Below are 15,677 nucleotides of genomic sequence, written 5' to 3' on the forward strand. Positions count from 1 at the left end.
ACCGACACCAAAATACCGACGCAAATGTCGAACGTCGGTATGTCCGTCGTCATGTTGGAGGAGACAAGTATGGCGGGGTTTTTTTAAATTTTCATTTTCCGTCGCGTATACCGACGCCTATACCGACGCTTATTCCGACGCCGATACCGACGCATATTCCGTAGCATATACCGACGAATATTCCGGCACATATTCCGTCGCATATACCGGCGCTCGTAAGTTTTTCACAGCCGAGAGCCTATTTTCTGGTTTTTCGCAGAAGGTGCGCAAGTAATCAAGCGAAAGAGGTGCTTTCTCTCCCTCTTCTCTTTCCCTCTCTCTCCTCTTTTTTCCTCTCTCCTCTTTTCTCCTTCATTCTTCTTTTCTCCTCTTCTCCTTCTCCTAACATGTTATTGCAATTGCTTTTAGTTTTTAATTGAAAAATTAGGACGTTTAGGGTTTTGTGTTTTTTTGGCTCTCTATGCATGTTGAGATCTAGAGCTCTCTATGTATGCATAGATCTCCTAATGCATGCATAGAGATTTTAGGGTTTTGTATTAGTTCTTTTTCTTGTGTTTAATTTACTAATTAGTTTGTTTAATATTTTGTTTTGCAGCTCTTTCACCTCACCAATCTTTCACCAATCCTCGAGCTCTCCTTCAGCTTTGCAAAAAAGAGGTAGATCCTCTTTTGATTTTTCTTGTTTATGCTATTTTATATGAATTTTTGCATCCTTGTTTTATGGTTTAGGGTTAGTTTTGGGTTCTTGTAAGCTTACAACACATAGGATTAATTTAATATCTATGCATAAAACCTATAATAAGCTTGCAATCTCTATTATCCATGTACGTAAAACAAGATCATGTTTATTACACCATTGGGTGATGGGATTAAGGGTTAGCATAGTGCATAAGGCATATAGCATAGAGCTTATGCATAGAGCTTATGCATAAGTCTTGCATAGAGCGTATGCAAGAGACTTATGCATAGAGTGTATGCATAAGACTTATGCATATGACTTATGCATAGAGTTTATGCATATGGCTTATGCATAGAGCGTACGCATAAGACTTATGCATATGGCTTATGCATAGAGCTTATGCATAAGGCTTATGCATAGAGCGTGTGCATAAGGCTTATGCATAGAGCGTAATTGCATAGAGCGTGTGCATAAGGCTTATGTGAAAGGGATTAAGGGTTAGCATAATAGTGCATAAGGCATATAGCATAGAGCTTATGCATAGAGCTTATGCATAAGTCTTGCATAGAGCGTATGCATAAGACTTATGCATAGAGCGTATGCATAAGACTTATGCATATGACTTATGCATATGGCTTATGCATAGAGCGTACGCAGGTAGACTTATGCATATGGCTTATGCATAGAGCTTATGCATAAGGCTTATGCATAGAGCGTGTGCATAAGGCTTATGCATAGAGCGTAATTGCATAGAGCGTGTGCATAAGGCTTATGTGAAAGGGATTAAGGGTTAGCATAATAGTGCATAAGGCATATAGCATAGAGCTTATGCATAGAGCTTATGCATAAGTCTTGCATAGAGCGTATGCATAAGACTTATGCATAGAGCGTATGCATAAGGCTTATGCATATGACTTATGCATATGGCTTATGCATAGAGCGTACGCAGGTACACTTATGCATATGGCTTATATGAAAGGGATTGTTAAAATGCAATTGCAAATGCCTTGATTGTGGTTAACAAATGCTTATGCAAATGCCATGGTGAGGGCATTGTGAATTGTTGGTTTGTGTTGGAGCTTTTGGATGATGGATTGAGGCATGAGTCCATGCTTTATTGCTGAGTTCTAAATTGTAAAAGGGCATGAGTCATGCTCAATACTTGTAAGCCATAAACTTGTTCTATCATTTGATATTATCCACATCATTTTGTACCTACACTCACCATTGCAACCACTTCAAGTTTCTATAGAATCTAGCAATGTGTGAGGGTACCTTGGCATTGGTTGGAGAGGCCAAGGGGAGAATGGCTTGAACTCTTTGTGCCGTGATTGCTTGGTAAAGCGGTACGAAGGGGGATTAGGTACACCGGTGTGAAGAAATGGCCTCAACCTTCACCTTGGAGGAAAACTCGGTGAAGGGGTGAGAAGAGCTTGGCCGGGAGATCGGCAAGCTTCAACGCGCGTCCTCAACAATCCTCACCATCGACTTTGTGGATGCATTTGGGCAATGGGGCCCCTTTTCTGTCATATTGTGTGGATATTGCAAATGCATATGATCTTTCATGACATTGTGGGATGCAAAGAGTATTGCGTACAAGTTTTAAGAAGTTGCATTTTCAATTGAGATTTGGTTCCAATTACAAAGGAGACTCTGGCGGAATTTACAAAACCGTAATTCAGTCCTAGGGTTTTTGGGATTTAAGTCTTATGCATAAGGCTTATGCATAGAGCTTATGCATAAGTCTTGCAACCTTATTATGCAAGCTTATACTTATAATATGCATTTAGATTATTGCATAAGGCCTTTATATATAAACAGCTATTTATGAATAGAGATAGCTTCTCTCTCCATCCTTGTGCAAATTTTATTTAATTTTGTATGGAGAGGAGATAAGCTGATTTGTGTTTAACGAGCTGCATATACATGTTATCCTGCTAGATGGAGCCTCTCAATCTTGAAGAGAGAATAGCGTGTCCATGCATGCGATGTAAGTACCAAATCTTTCGAAAACGAAGGATTTGCAACGAGCATGTTCATGACGCTGGAATATTTCCAATGGAGCGCTTGCAAAATTTACGGTTTCAATCGTACAACCAAGCAAGTGTGCAGCCGCATCTTGATAACATTGCGCCTGTGAATTCTCGTCCCCAACAAAGGATGAGGATATCGCAGGAGGGAGTGACAGATGGAGCTCAATTAACAGCACCCGAGGGAATGGAAGAAGGTCAGGAAATGGAAGAAGGTCCAATGGAAGAAATGTTGGATGCCTTCATTGAGCAACAAGAAGCTCTCTTCGAGGAGCATGAACATGAAGATCATCAACCACGACATTCTCAACGGTCAAATTATGAACCAGAGGAAGAGGCCATGCGTAAACTTGCACGCCTTCCATTATACAATGGTACCAACATATCTGTATTGCGTGCATCTCTTACGATGCTAAATTTGCAGTCAGTTTTTGGATGGTCTAATACAAGTGTCACTGAACTATTCAAGTAAGGTCTTTTTTTGGAGATTACACCTACTGTTGAAATGTTAAATTATCAACTTGTATTTGAGAAAATCTTAATAGTAACGATCAGATATTGTCATACTTGCAGGCTTTTGAAAGATCAAATATTGCCCCCTGGCAACGAGATGCCTCCATCTCGTGCAGATGCGAAGAAGTTATTGAAATCCATAGGCATGGATTACAATAATATTCATGCTTGTCGCAATGATTGTTGCCTCTTCCGCCATAACACTTTGAGAGAAAAAATCAACAAATTTTGCATCTTGAACTCTCATGTAATGGAGAAGTGGATTGAGACATATGAAGCTCTCAAGCGACAGCGAGTACAAGATCGTTTAAGTTTCAGAAGGAATCGCACTACAAGAAATCTCCCATATCCAGAAGGTATGCAAGCTCTTCCGGACTTTCCCACAGGTAGATGGCTAGAAGCTACAATTTTAGAAGCCAAACGTGCTGGTTTACCTATAACAGAGGAGGAGGAGGAGCTTACAAAAGGATGCGATTGGCATGTAAGTGTTTAAGTTCTACATGTCTCATTTTTTTCTCTACATGTCTCTGTGTTTGATTCTCCATCAACAAACTTTTTGTGCTATTTGTAGTATCACAAATATGGGGCGTTTTGGTCACATGGACGTCATTTTCGAGTAGAGCGAATAGACCAAAGAAGAGCAACCTTTGATTGTGGTGTCACAGCATAGTTTGTTCAAGAAAGTCGTGCAAGTGCAAGTGATGATAACACAATTACTGGAATGCTTGATTACTTTGGAACCATTCAAGATATATTGAAGGTTGGCTTCAGAAGTTTTGAGTTGTTTATCTTTGATGTGAAGTGGTTCAAGGTAATCATGAATGGGCCACATGCAACTGTACGTAGAGACAAGAGTGGCCTCATCCAAGTGGACTCCACAAAGGTATGGACCGATCAGCAAGATACTTTTGTGCGCCCAGAGCATTGTGAGCAGGTTGTCTTTAAAGCGGATCCAAAAGATCCACGCTGGCTGTTTGTGGTTCAAGTTGCCTCCCGCAGTAAGCAAATTTTTGAAGAATTTGAGCTACAACAAGGTGATGTGGATGCACAGGGTAATGGAGAGCAGCAAGAACAAGCCGATATCAACAATGAAGAGGAGCAAGCAAATGAAGAGAAGGAACTAGAGCAAGATCCAAATGAAGAGGTGCAAACCAAGGAAGCTGAAAAACAAGTTGAGGAAGAAGACATAGATGATGAAGACATCCTTCATCAAGGGACTTTTAATGATGAGGATGCTGAAATGTGCATAGACATAGATCTCTTTGGGGCTACTGATCTTAATGAGGATGATAGAATAGATAATGATTTATAAAATGATGTATCTTAATGATTATGAAAAAAGTTATGACATATTTGTAATGGTTTTATGACATTGAAGGTCCATTCATTGTTTACCATTGTTAATGTTTACCATCATAATCACTACTGTAGGAGCAAGTTGATATAGTTTTACCAATGTTGTTTATCATTGTTAATGTTTATCTTATGGTTCTTTCATTCATTGTTTACCGTGTAATTTTCATTCCGTACAAGTTTGTCATATGGTTTTTTGTCCAACAGGCCATGGGTGACTCACCGCCCTACGACTACAGTCCAGATTTCTCATTTAATCCTACACCGCAGGGCATGAGTCCCCAGCAGTTATATGGTTTTCTTTCGTCCATGACTCCAGAGCAGAGAGCTATGGCTCAGAGTTATTGGGGTTCTGGAGCAGGGACATCTGCCTCACCATCTGGATTCCCGACGCCAGTTCCCACACCCGTGGGTACGACAGCAGCTCCCACACCTCGTACCACACAGCCTTCCACTCCTGTTACAGCTCGATCTACCACCTCTTCACATAGACGGCGCTCACGTAGTAGGTCTTCAGGGGGAGGTTGTTGTGGTGGTAGTGCCACAGATGCTGTGACACCACCACCACGTGAGCGTCGTCCTTCGCTCTCATCTGTTGATAGCACACCCATAGGGTCACCTTCCACTCCCTGGGGTGCACATGACCATGACAACAGCAAGATTTACACAATTAGGGATGGGGCACCAATAATGGATAGTGCAGGGAAGGCAATGAAGACACGCATTCGACAATTGTGCACTATACAGTTTCATGACTCTGTCATGACTAAATGGGATCAGCAAGACAAGGGGAAGAAAAATTATATAAACACAAAGATAAAGCAAGAGTTCCAGCCATCTGACCCTATGAATGTCGTCTCTAATGAGTGGATACAGTATACAGCTCGCATTTTGATGGGGCATCGTAGGTCAGAGGCGAGGGACGCATTCAGAGAGGGGAAGGAGAAACCTGTTTGGCTAGATGACAGGGAGTGGGCAGCCATTGCTCAGGAGCTCACCGAGACACCAGACAGGTTTCAACAACAAAGAGAGGCGGCAAGGGCAAGACTCCAAACAGTAGGGGCTTCTCATCTCGGGAGTGGTGGTTACGAAACCATGCGCCATGAATTCGTAAGTGTTTGTAGCAATTTTATTTATTTAAATGTATGTATGTGGGCTAAATGTTGATTTTTTAAAAGTTATAATTGTTAATCGTGTGTGCAGGAGTTGGCCATGAATCGCCCACCAAGCAGGCGAGAGGAGAAGTACGCTCACAAACATGGCCTTGTGGCCTTGTTTGAGATGCTTGAAGAAGAAGGAGAGACCGTCAATTGGGAGGCATTACCATGATGTAAGATGACCTTCAAACTAATGAAATATGATCAAAACATTCTTGAGTATTAATGTTTAATTTAATTTCTTGTTTGTCGATCAGGAAAATATGCAAACGAGCACGGTTGTTTTTGTGCTCTATTGTAGACAGAATGGTGCTGTCTGTTTGCTGTTGTTGATCCTGCTCATTGCAGGCAGCTAGGCAACAGCCAGGCAGCACTATTCTGCCCAAAAAAAAATTTCTGCTACAGCGTCGGTATTTGCCCCGGTATCAGCGTCGGTATATACATTGGTATAGATGCCGGTTTACACTTCGGTATATAATCCGGGATAGAGGCCGGTTTATTCGTCGGTATATGGATCGGTATAGAGGCCGGTTTAAGCGTCGGTATTACCCCCGGTCAGCGTCGATATAGGCGCCGTTATATGCGCCGGTATTAATACCCGACAGGTATACCGACGCTGCGATACCGGCGCTTATACCGGCGCTTATACCGATGACGAGGCTTTTTTAGACCCTGTTAAATAGCGCCGGTACAAGCCCCGGTATTAGGCTAATATGTAGTAGTGCATGCAGGAAATAGAGAAAAACAAGCTTCTATAAGACAAGAAATGAAAATTAGAAGACATTAAAAGTACAAAAAAAATTAATCTACTTCTATACGATCAAACAAGAAGAATTTAAGAATGAATTAAGTAATAAACTAATTTTTGTTGCAAAAAGGCAACAAGCAAGAGAACATTGAAAGAGGACTTACATTGTTGTAAAGCGATGTGGAAAACCAAAGGGACAGATGAGAGGGGATGAACTTGTGGGTCTAGATTTTGATGCACCACATCGATATGGTTTCCACATCATTGAGGGCAGAGGAGAAGGAATAAGAATAATTGTCAAGATGCAAGGTAGAGAGGAAAAGACTGAGTGTAGATTGTTCTCAACCTTCAGTTTACGTGCAAACTTGATGCACTATATTGAGTTCATGGGGAATTGGATGCATTATAACGAAATCAAATAAAGGTAGAGATAAAGACTTTCAGGAGAAGACTGAGTGTAGATTGTTCTCAACCTTCAGTTAACGTGCAAACTCGATGCACTATATCGAGTTCATGGAGAATTAGATGCATTATAATGGATTCAAATAAAGGAAAAAATGAAAAGTTTGAATGGAGAAGAAGAACTTACCTTAGATGAAGGTCGCCTTCTCTTCTGTCCACCATATTCATTTGCCAACACATTTTATTAGTCACACACATGGTATAAAAAATATACAAATGCCGCGTAGCATGAAATCAAGCAAAGATATTGCCAACTATGTAGAAAAAGGGATAGCAAGAAGATATGTGTAAGCGATAAAGTGCCTAAGGAGAAAGCGATCGTTTTTTGGGCTAAAGTGCTTTTAGAGCTATTTTACTAGTAAAAACAGTTACTTTTGAATTATTTTATCATGATCACTATTTCTGCCATGCTTATGTGAACAAAGTTGATGCACCACTTTAGCTTCTCCACAAAAACTCGATGTCATACATGGAGTTTCTGGTAAACTCGATACATAACATCGAGTTTGCATGGAGAAGTTGATGTAGTGCATCAACTTTATGTAAGAAACTATGCTTTTTTAGGCCTAAAACAATGGTCATTTTGAAAAGATATAGGGGAGAAGAGAGCTTGAGCTTTTGCAAGCACACACACACTCACAACACCATAAAAGAGAACACACAAGTTGAGAGGCTGAACATCATCTTCTTCTTCACACAACACTCAACACACCATATACAAAGATAAGAGTACACACAATATGAAAAGGTACTCAACCAAATACATACAAGGGTTCTCTATAGTGTGAACCCAACTAAATGAGCTGGCGCTATAACTATGCCAGTCTCTAGGCTGTCACACAGCCTGTCATCCCACTAGCCGCATATCACACATGATCTCACCAACTATGCCAATGGTGTAAGTGTGGGGCCTATCCCCCAGGCGGATCATCAGTGTCCATCGCCTTACTAGTAGATGAGCTCGATATCTCAACACTCCCCCTCCAGCTCAACTCCATCTCATGTACACCAAGCAAAGCCCCGAATCTGCAGAGCTTCTCTGTACCCAATGCTTTGGTGAAGATGTCAGCGACCTAATCCTGTGTGTTGACATAAACAAGGTCAATGTCTCTTGCCAAAACCTTCTCTCTGACAAAATGGTAGTGGACCTCTATATGCTTTGTGTAAGCATGAAAAACTGGGTTCTTGGCCAACTGTATACTGCTAATGTTGTCACAGAAAATGATAACTTGTCTATCCACTGATAGACCCAAATCTGCAACAAGTAGCTTTCTCAACCAAGCTACCTCACATGCTACCATAGCAGCACCTTTGTACTCGGCCTCTGTATTGGATAGAGCAACCGTAGGCTGCTTCTTGTTGCTCCAAGTCACAACAGCACTCCCCAAAGAAAACATTAAGCCACTAGTAGATCTTCTATCTGAGATACTACCAGCCCAATCAGCATCTGTGTACCCATGTACACATATCTCTGTCAATTTCAAAAAATAGTCCACAATGCAAAGTAGAGCTCACATACCTCAGTATGCATCTCAATGCATCTAAATATGGCTTCCAAGGAACCTACAGAAACTGACTCACCAACCCAACAGCAGCATAGCTCAAATCTGGCTTGGTGATCGTCATCTAGATCAAGCTTCCTACTATGCGCCTATACATAGTAGGATCCTCCAAAATCTCTCTTGAATCTGCACTCAACTTGCCATTCTGATCCAATGGCACTGAGATAGGCTTACAACCTGTCATACCATACTTGGACAATATGTCAAAGCCATACTGTCTCTGTAGTAATCCAATACCATGTGGTGACCTAATTACTTCAATGCCCAAGAAATAACTGAGCTCCCCCAGATCCTTCATCTCAAACTTCTATCTAAGGAAGACCTTTACATCAAAGATCTCTACATCACGTTCCCTCGTAATGATCAGGTCATCTACATAGATGACAACAAGCACAACCCCTCTATCATTGTGTCTCACATACAACGAGAAATCTGCATTGGCTACATGAAAGCCAATAGTGACAAGATATTCAAAAATCTTATCAGACCATGCTCTTGGTGCTTGTTTTAAGCCATACAAGGCTTTCTTCAACCTGCAAACATGCTCGGGGTGACTCACATCCTCATAACCAGGTGGCTGCATCATATACACCTCTTCTTGCAAATCCCCATGCAAGAATGCATTCTTTACATCCATCTGATGTAAAGACCATTGCTTTGACGCAGCCACTACTATCATAACTCTCACTTTTTCCATCTTGGCAATTGGGCTGAAAGTTTCCAGGACCTCATAATCAATGCCATATGTCTGCGCATATCCTTTGGCTACCAATCTAGCCTTGTACCTACTTATGCTTCCATCACTGTTATATTTTACTTTGTATACCCACTTGCATCCAATGGCTTTCTTGCCTTCAGGCAATTGCACTAAATCCCAAGTCTCATTTCCATATAGTGCATCCATCTCCTCATCCATAGCTTTCTCCCAACACACATTTCCAATAGCCTCATCAATGCATGATGGCTCTACAACCTGCACAAGTTTTGCCATGTATGCATAGTGATGTGCCACATAACCATCATAGGTAAACCTCTGCACAAGATTCTTCACTCTCCTAGATCTTCGCAGCTTTGCATTCATGGCTTCCATAGCCTTCTTTACACCAGGTGTTCTTATAGCTGGTATCCCAAGATCCTCATCAAGGCTCATCTCTGAGCCACTAGACTCTCCATCAACATGAGAATGCCCTGCAGAAATGTTAAGCATACTAAGGGGCTCAACCACTTTCTCTTTGCCTTTATGTGATGTACTAATCACATTTGCAGGACTGGTATTATGACGCAGCTTGCCACTCCATGGTCTATCAACAACTGAACCACTAGATGAGGACTCTCCTAGTCCACTCACAAAGATTGTGATTGCTGACTTGTATTCTGTGCAACCACATTTCCACTCACATCAACCCCAACAGCTTCTTTTTCAATAGCATACCAGCTGCTCATCTCATTAAAAACAACATCCCTACGTACCCTCAACTTACGTGTAGCAGGGTTATAACACCTATATCCCTTTTGCTCAAGGGAATACCCAATAAACACACATTTTTCAGCTTTTGGATCCAACTTAGTTCTCAGCTCATCTGGCACATGCACATGCACATATGCAATGCATCCAAATACTTTCAGATGAGACAAATCAGGTTTTCTGCTAGTAAACCTCTCCTCTGGAGTTACATCATGTATGGCTACAGTTGGAGTACTGTTCATGAATGTAAACTGCTATAGAAACAGCCTCAGCCCAATAGCTATGCAACATATTCTTCTCTCCCATCAATGCTTATGCAATCTCAGCAATGTGCCTGTTTTTCCGCTCTGCAACTCTATTTTGTTGTGGAGTGTATCTGCATGTAAACTATCTCTGAATACCATTCTTCTTCAAAAATTCAGAGAACTCATTGGGGAAGTACTCTCCTCCTCGATCTGACCTTAGGCACTTTACATCTTTCCCTATATGCTTTTCAACCATAACTCTGAAATTCTGAAAATGAGTGAACACCTCTCTTCTCCTTCATGACGTATACCCACACTTTCCTTGTGTGGTCATCAATAAATGTCACATATAATACCTACAGTCCATGGTCTTTGTAGGACCCCATACATCTGAATGCACAACATGTAGTGCATTCCTGCTCACATTTCTATCACGTGGAAATACATGATTTGTTTGCTTTCCAAATTGGCATGCTTCACATATTTTCTACATACCTTCAACTTTAAACTTTGGCAGCCTGTCACAATTCCTTTAGTCTACATAGACTTCATTATTTGCACATTCACATGTCTAATTCTTCTATGCCAAATGTCTGTGTCTGCATCAATTCCTGAACCATTTGCAAACATCGCAGCACTCACTTCAGGCATGTTTACATTCAATATAAACATTATGTCCACTTTGTTGCCTTTTGCAACCAACCTGCATGAAAAGATGTAGGGGAGAAGAGGGCTTGAGCTCTTGCAAGCACACACACACTCACAAAACCCTAAAAGAGAACACACAAGGTGAGAGGCTGAAAATCTTCTTCTTCTTCACACAACACTCAACACACCATATACAAAGATAAGAGTACACACAATATGAAAAGGTACTCAACCAAATACATACTAGGGTTCTCTATAGTGTTAACCCAACTAAATGAGCTAGCGCTATAACTATGCCAGTCTCTAGAATGGCTGTCACACAGCCTGTCATCCCACTCGCCGCATATCACCCATGATCTCACCAACCATGCCAGTGGTGTAAGTGTGGGGCCTATCCCCCAGGCTGGTCATCAGTGTCCACCGCCTCACTAGATGAGCTCGATATCTCATCACATTTCAGACGGCCACTATGCATGCTTTTTTGGGCTCGCATCACTACATGATAACCAATTACACTATCGGACAAGTAGAAAAAACTAGTGAGGTTTACTTTAATTTCCCTTCAAGGCTAAGGGGCGGGCCACTCCCTCGACCCCCTAAGAAGGAGGTGTTGCCCCCCCCCCCCCCCTTCACCCTTGGATATGCACTTTATATCGAGTGCCTATAAGTTGTTGGTCCAACTGCGTAAGGTGACAGCGCCTCCAGATATAGCTCTTCTACGGTTAGGTTTAGTAATAACTCATCGCACATACATGTAGCCTAATTGACATTATGCTAGCTTAATCAAAAACCATCTCATATGCATGGCCTAAAAAATAAAGAGTTCTTGCATTGTATCAACTTTTCCACACAAACTTGATGTTGTGCATCAACTCGATGCATAACATCAAGTTCATGTGCAAAAGTTTATGAAACTTTACATAATGTTTTTTAAAGTTGATGCATTGCATCAACTTTTGATGTTGTGCATCAACTCGATGCACAACATCAAGTTTGTGTGAAAAATTTGATACAATGCATCAACTTTGTTGTTCATGTAATGCATCAACTTTGTATACACAAACAAAGTTTTTAAAAGTGGATGCATTTCATCAGATTTGCCACACTAACTAGATGTTGTGTATCAACTAGATGCATAGCACAAGTCTACGTGGAAAAGTTGATGCAATGCATCCACTTTTAAAAACTTTGTTTGTGTATGGAAAATTGATGCATCACATCAACTTTGCGACATAAACTAAATGTTATGCATCACGTTGATGCGCACAACATCAAGTTTGTGTCGCAAAGTTGATGGAATGCATCATCTTTGCATACACAAACAAATTTTCTTAAAGTTGATACACATTGCATCAACTTTGCTACATAAACTTGATGTTCTGCATCAACTAAAACATCAAGTTTGCGTGAAAATTTTAATACAATGCATCAACTTTGCGTACATTTTTTCTTAATAAAGTTGATGAAATGCATTAACTTTGCATTTTAAAAAAAACTTCTTAAATTTGATGCATTGCATTAGCTTTTCCAGGTCACTTTAAAGTTGTGCATCTTCCTAAAGTTGATACATTGCATCAAGTTTGCAAAGCCACCTTGATGTTGTGCATCTTCTTAAAGTTGATACATTGCATCAACTTTTCCAAGCCACCTTCATGTTGTGCATCAACTTGATACAAAAACATCAACTTTTTATATAGAAACAAGTTGATGCAAAAAAAATCACTTTAATACAAAAATAAATTTTTTTATTACAAAAATGGATGCAAAGAATTTATTTTTGTATGCAAAGTTGATGCATTATATCAACTTTTTTGCACAAACTTGATGTTGTGTTGTATCAACTCAAGGCACAAGATCAAGATTCTGTGGGCAAAGTTGATGCAATGTATCAACTTTGTATACACATTTTTAAAAAAAAAATCGTGTGTTACTCTCCTAATATTTAAAAAAAATCGTGTGTTACTCTCCTAATATTTAAAAAAAACACTAGAACTGTGTCTATTATTTGTGTGAACTTTGTTTAAGAAAAATACTTTAGAAACTTATTTATCTTTTAAGATTTATTTCAAACTAGTTGTTATTAAAATTCTGTTCATCGGTAAACATAAGTACATTCTATAATAGTTTTTCTAACATCTAAGTTAAAACATCTTATAGGTTCAAACAAATATTAAGAATGTTTTGTTACCACAAATAAATCTTTTAAGTAATAAGAAGATTAAGAATGTTTTGTGTACCTTGCTATGGTTGGTGGACTTGAAAGTGCGAATCGCTCTCCTTGTTGAGTACTTTGCTTTTTGTGTGCCCAAATCATATATTGCTCTCTCTCTTTCTTTATCTCTCTCTCTTTCTTTATCTCTCTCTCTATCACAATGCAAGCTGACCAAATGAGCCTCTCAACTTCTTAATGTAGCCTCAAAGTTCCAAAAATAGTATCTATTTAGTGTTTTAATCCTAGAGTTCTTAATCAAGTTCCACCTTAATAAGTATTAAATTTAATGACTTTTTATATGATGACCACATGGGCTATTAGGTTCTCATTTCTCATTTGTTATCCAAGGACAAAGATATGCAGAGAGAAATTCCGTTGGTCATTTCCCCTCCATAAGTGGGTGGTAGCTCATCCCCTACCACCACATCACATTCAAAGGGTATCTCATTCGCATCCTATTCCTTGTCTTCTTTAGAGAAGTGAAAACTCCAAGCCATGGACAATCACCAGGCTTATCTTCTACATCATATGAAGCTATGAGAATACGAAGGAGTCCTTACTTTGCTTCTCCAAGTAAAGCCTCCACACCACAACAAGAAAGAAATGATGGTAGAAGTGATGAACATGATGCTGGATACCATTGAGAAATTGACATCATCTCTAATGTATCGAGGTAAGACCTACCATGGGTTAAAGCAATAAGCATTTGTATGTGCAGATAGATAACTAAGAGATGCAGTTAAAATAGAATGTTGCAAGCAAAAAAGTCTAGCAAAGTTTGGGTTTCAGAAGTTAAACGCATTACGAGCACGCTATTTTGACATAAGCAGTGGAGAGTAAGATGCACTTCTTAGTGGGCTATTAATACCTTGTTTACATGGAAAATTTGAATATAGCCTTGGTTTTGATTTGGTATGTAGGACAACCTTTAAGGTTGCTTTGAGTCTTGAAAATGTACAGCTTGAGAGGATGAAGTGCAGGACCAAAAATGGGGCAGAACAAAGCCGTTGGATTCTTTATTATCTATAGGTCCAATGGGAAAAATGCTTTAACATGGCTTCATTGGTTATTTTAAGTATCATGTAGAATGTATGCCGACAATAGGCAGGTTTTACCTAACAATTTTACAAGATTAGAGGTATTCACATTTTATAGAGATGCTATGAAAACTAAGGAAGAGCAGTATACAAGCTACATTATTTTACCAGTCTTTGGAAAACCTTCTTTGCTAGCATGACTATCCTAAGAAATTTAACACTAGTGTACTACTAGTTGATGAGGTAGATATTTTGGTGTATATGACTTTATTCTCATAAAAGCAAGCTAGGTGAGAAAGTTAACCATTTCTATTTTATAAGAGAAGATGACTTGCTTCAATAACTCTGAGCTTGGTAGCACATCCTCACATGTGCTAACATGACAACAAACCCAAGGAGTCTTAGCTTCATGTGTAGATTATGCTTTTAATTTGTGCAAGTCTTTGTTATGCTCTTACACTGTTATGAGAAAAATAGGTAACTGACGAGGGTTACCTAAAAAAGATTCCCTCCCAAAATGTCTGAAAGCTCAAAAATAGCTTAAAAACACTTTTTTTGAAAGCACATCTAGAATTCCATGTGTAGATTAAAAAACTACATGAATTTTGACACTTTTTTTTAAGAAAGAACATGTGGTGACCTCGATAAATTTATAAACTAATAATGCTTGACATAAAAAACAACTTGACTTTTAAATGGGATACGTGCAGTCCCCACAACTTAAAGAAATTCCAATTTTTTAAATTAAACATTAGTTTATAATTTTCATGAATGGAAGAGACTTTTTTAAATGAACTTTCTTGGAACAAAGTTTACCACTATGCACAAATATACAGATTATTTGACAAGTAATAAAAAAGGATTAGAATAGATAACATCTTAAGCTCTATTATTTTTTAAAAAAACTACAATCATGCTTGAATCCTTTAACACGTCTTTTCTCGATGTCATCCCAATAGCCAACCATGAAAATTTCAAAGAAACTTTTGAAATGAAAACCAGGAACATGATCTATATTTGTTTTGACCCTAGAATCAAATTTAGTGACACATAAATCTAAAGTGTTGGAAAGAGAACTAGAGGATAAGAAAGAGATCATTATCGATACAAGATTGGGTTGAATCTCCCCTTGACTCTCCCTTGGATAAGTGTGGCCCTTGTACCACTCACCCATATTTATATGCATTAGAAAAAGCTTGCTGATAACTCCAAAAATAAAGCACAAGTGCTTTTGAGTTTTTGAGCATAAAAACTCTACAAAAATAAAGTTGTGGGCTACCAAAAGTATAAGATACTAACTGGTTTTGTACAAATGTTTGAGGCCTTAGTCTTACAAAAATATTTATGCCCAAATATGAAACCATAAAAAGTTTTCACATGTCTTCCAAAATATCTCATAGGAGTCGAACACATGTTCCACCTGCTCTGCTGCAATTAACATATAATCTATCACTCAATCATCGCCTACATCCAAAATAATATTAGTGAATGCACACAATTCCGATTAAATATTAATCTTGACTGTATTATACCAATGCGTTGAGACTACCAAAGACCTAATAGGTT

The 15,677-nt window shown here is 39.3% G+C and overlaps 1 long non-coding RNA gene across 1 annotated transcript; it reads left to right on the forward strand.

Annotated features, from left to right (window-relative positions):
• Positions 1-458: 458 nt before the first annotated feature.
• On the forward strand, positions 459-6,154 carry LOC147604359 (uncharacterized). The gene is made up of 3 exons (XR_015265481.1): positions 459-657; positions 5,779-5,905; positions 5,990-6,154. It is a non-coding gene; the product is annotated as an uncharacterized LOC147604359 (long non-coding RNA).
• The last annotated feature ends 9,523 nt before the right edge of the window (positions 6,155-15,677 follow it).

Source organism: Cibotium barometz, chromosome 62 (genome assembly GCF_041138505.1).
Source record: "Cibotium barometz isolate CiBa-2024 chromosome 62, ASM4113850v1, whole genome shotgun sequence".
Lineage (NCBI taxonomy): Eukaryota > Viridiplantae > Streptophyta > Polypodiopsida > Cyatheales > Cibotiaceae > Cibotium > Cibotium barometz.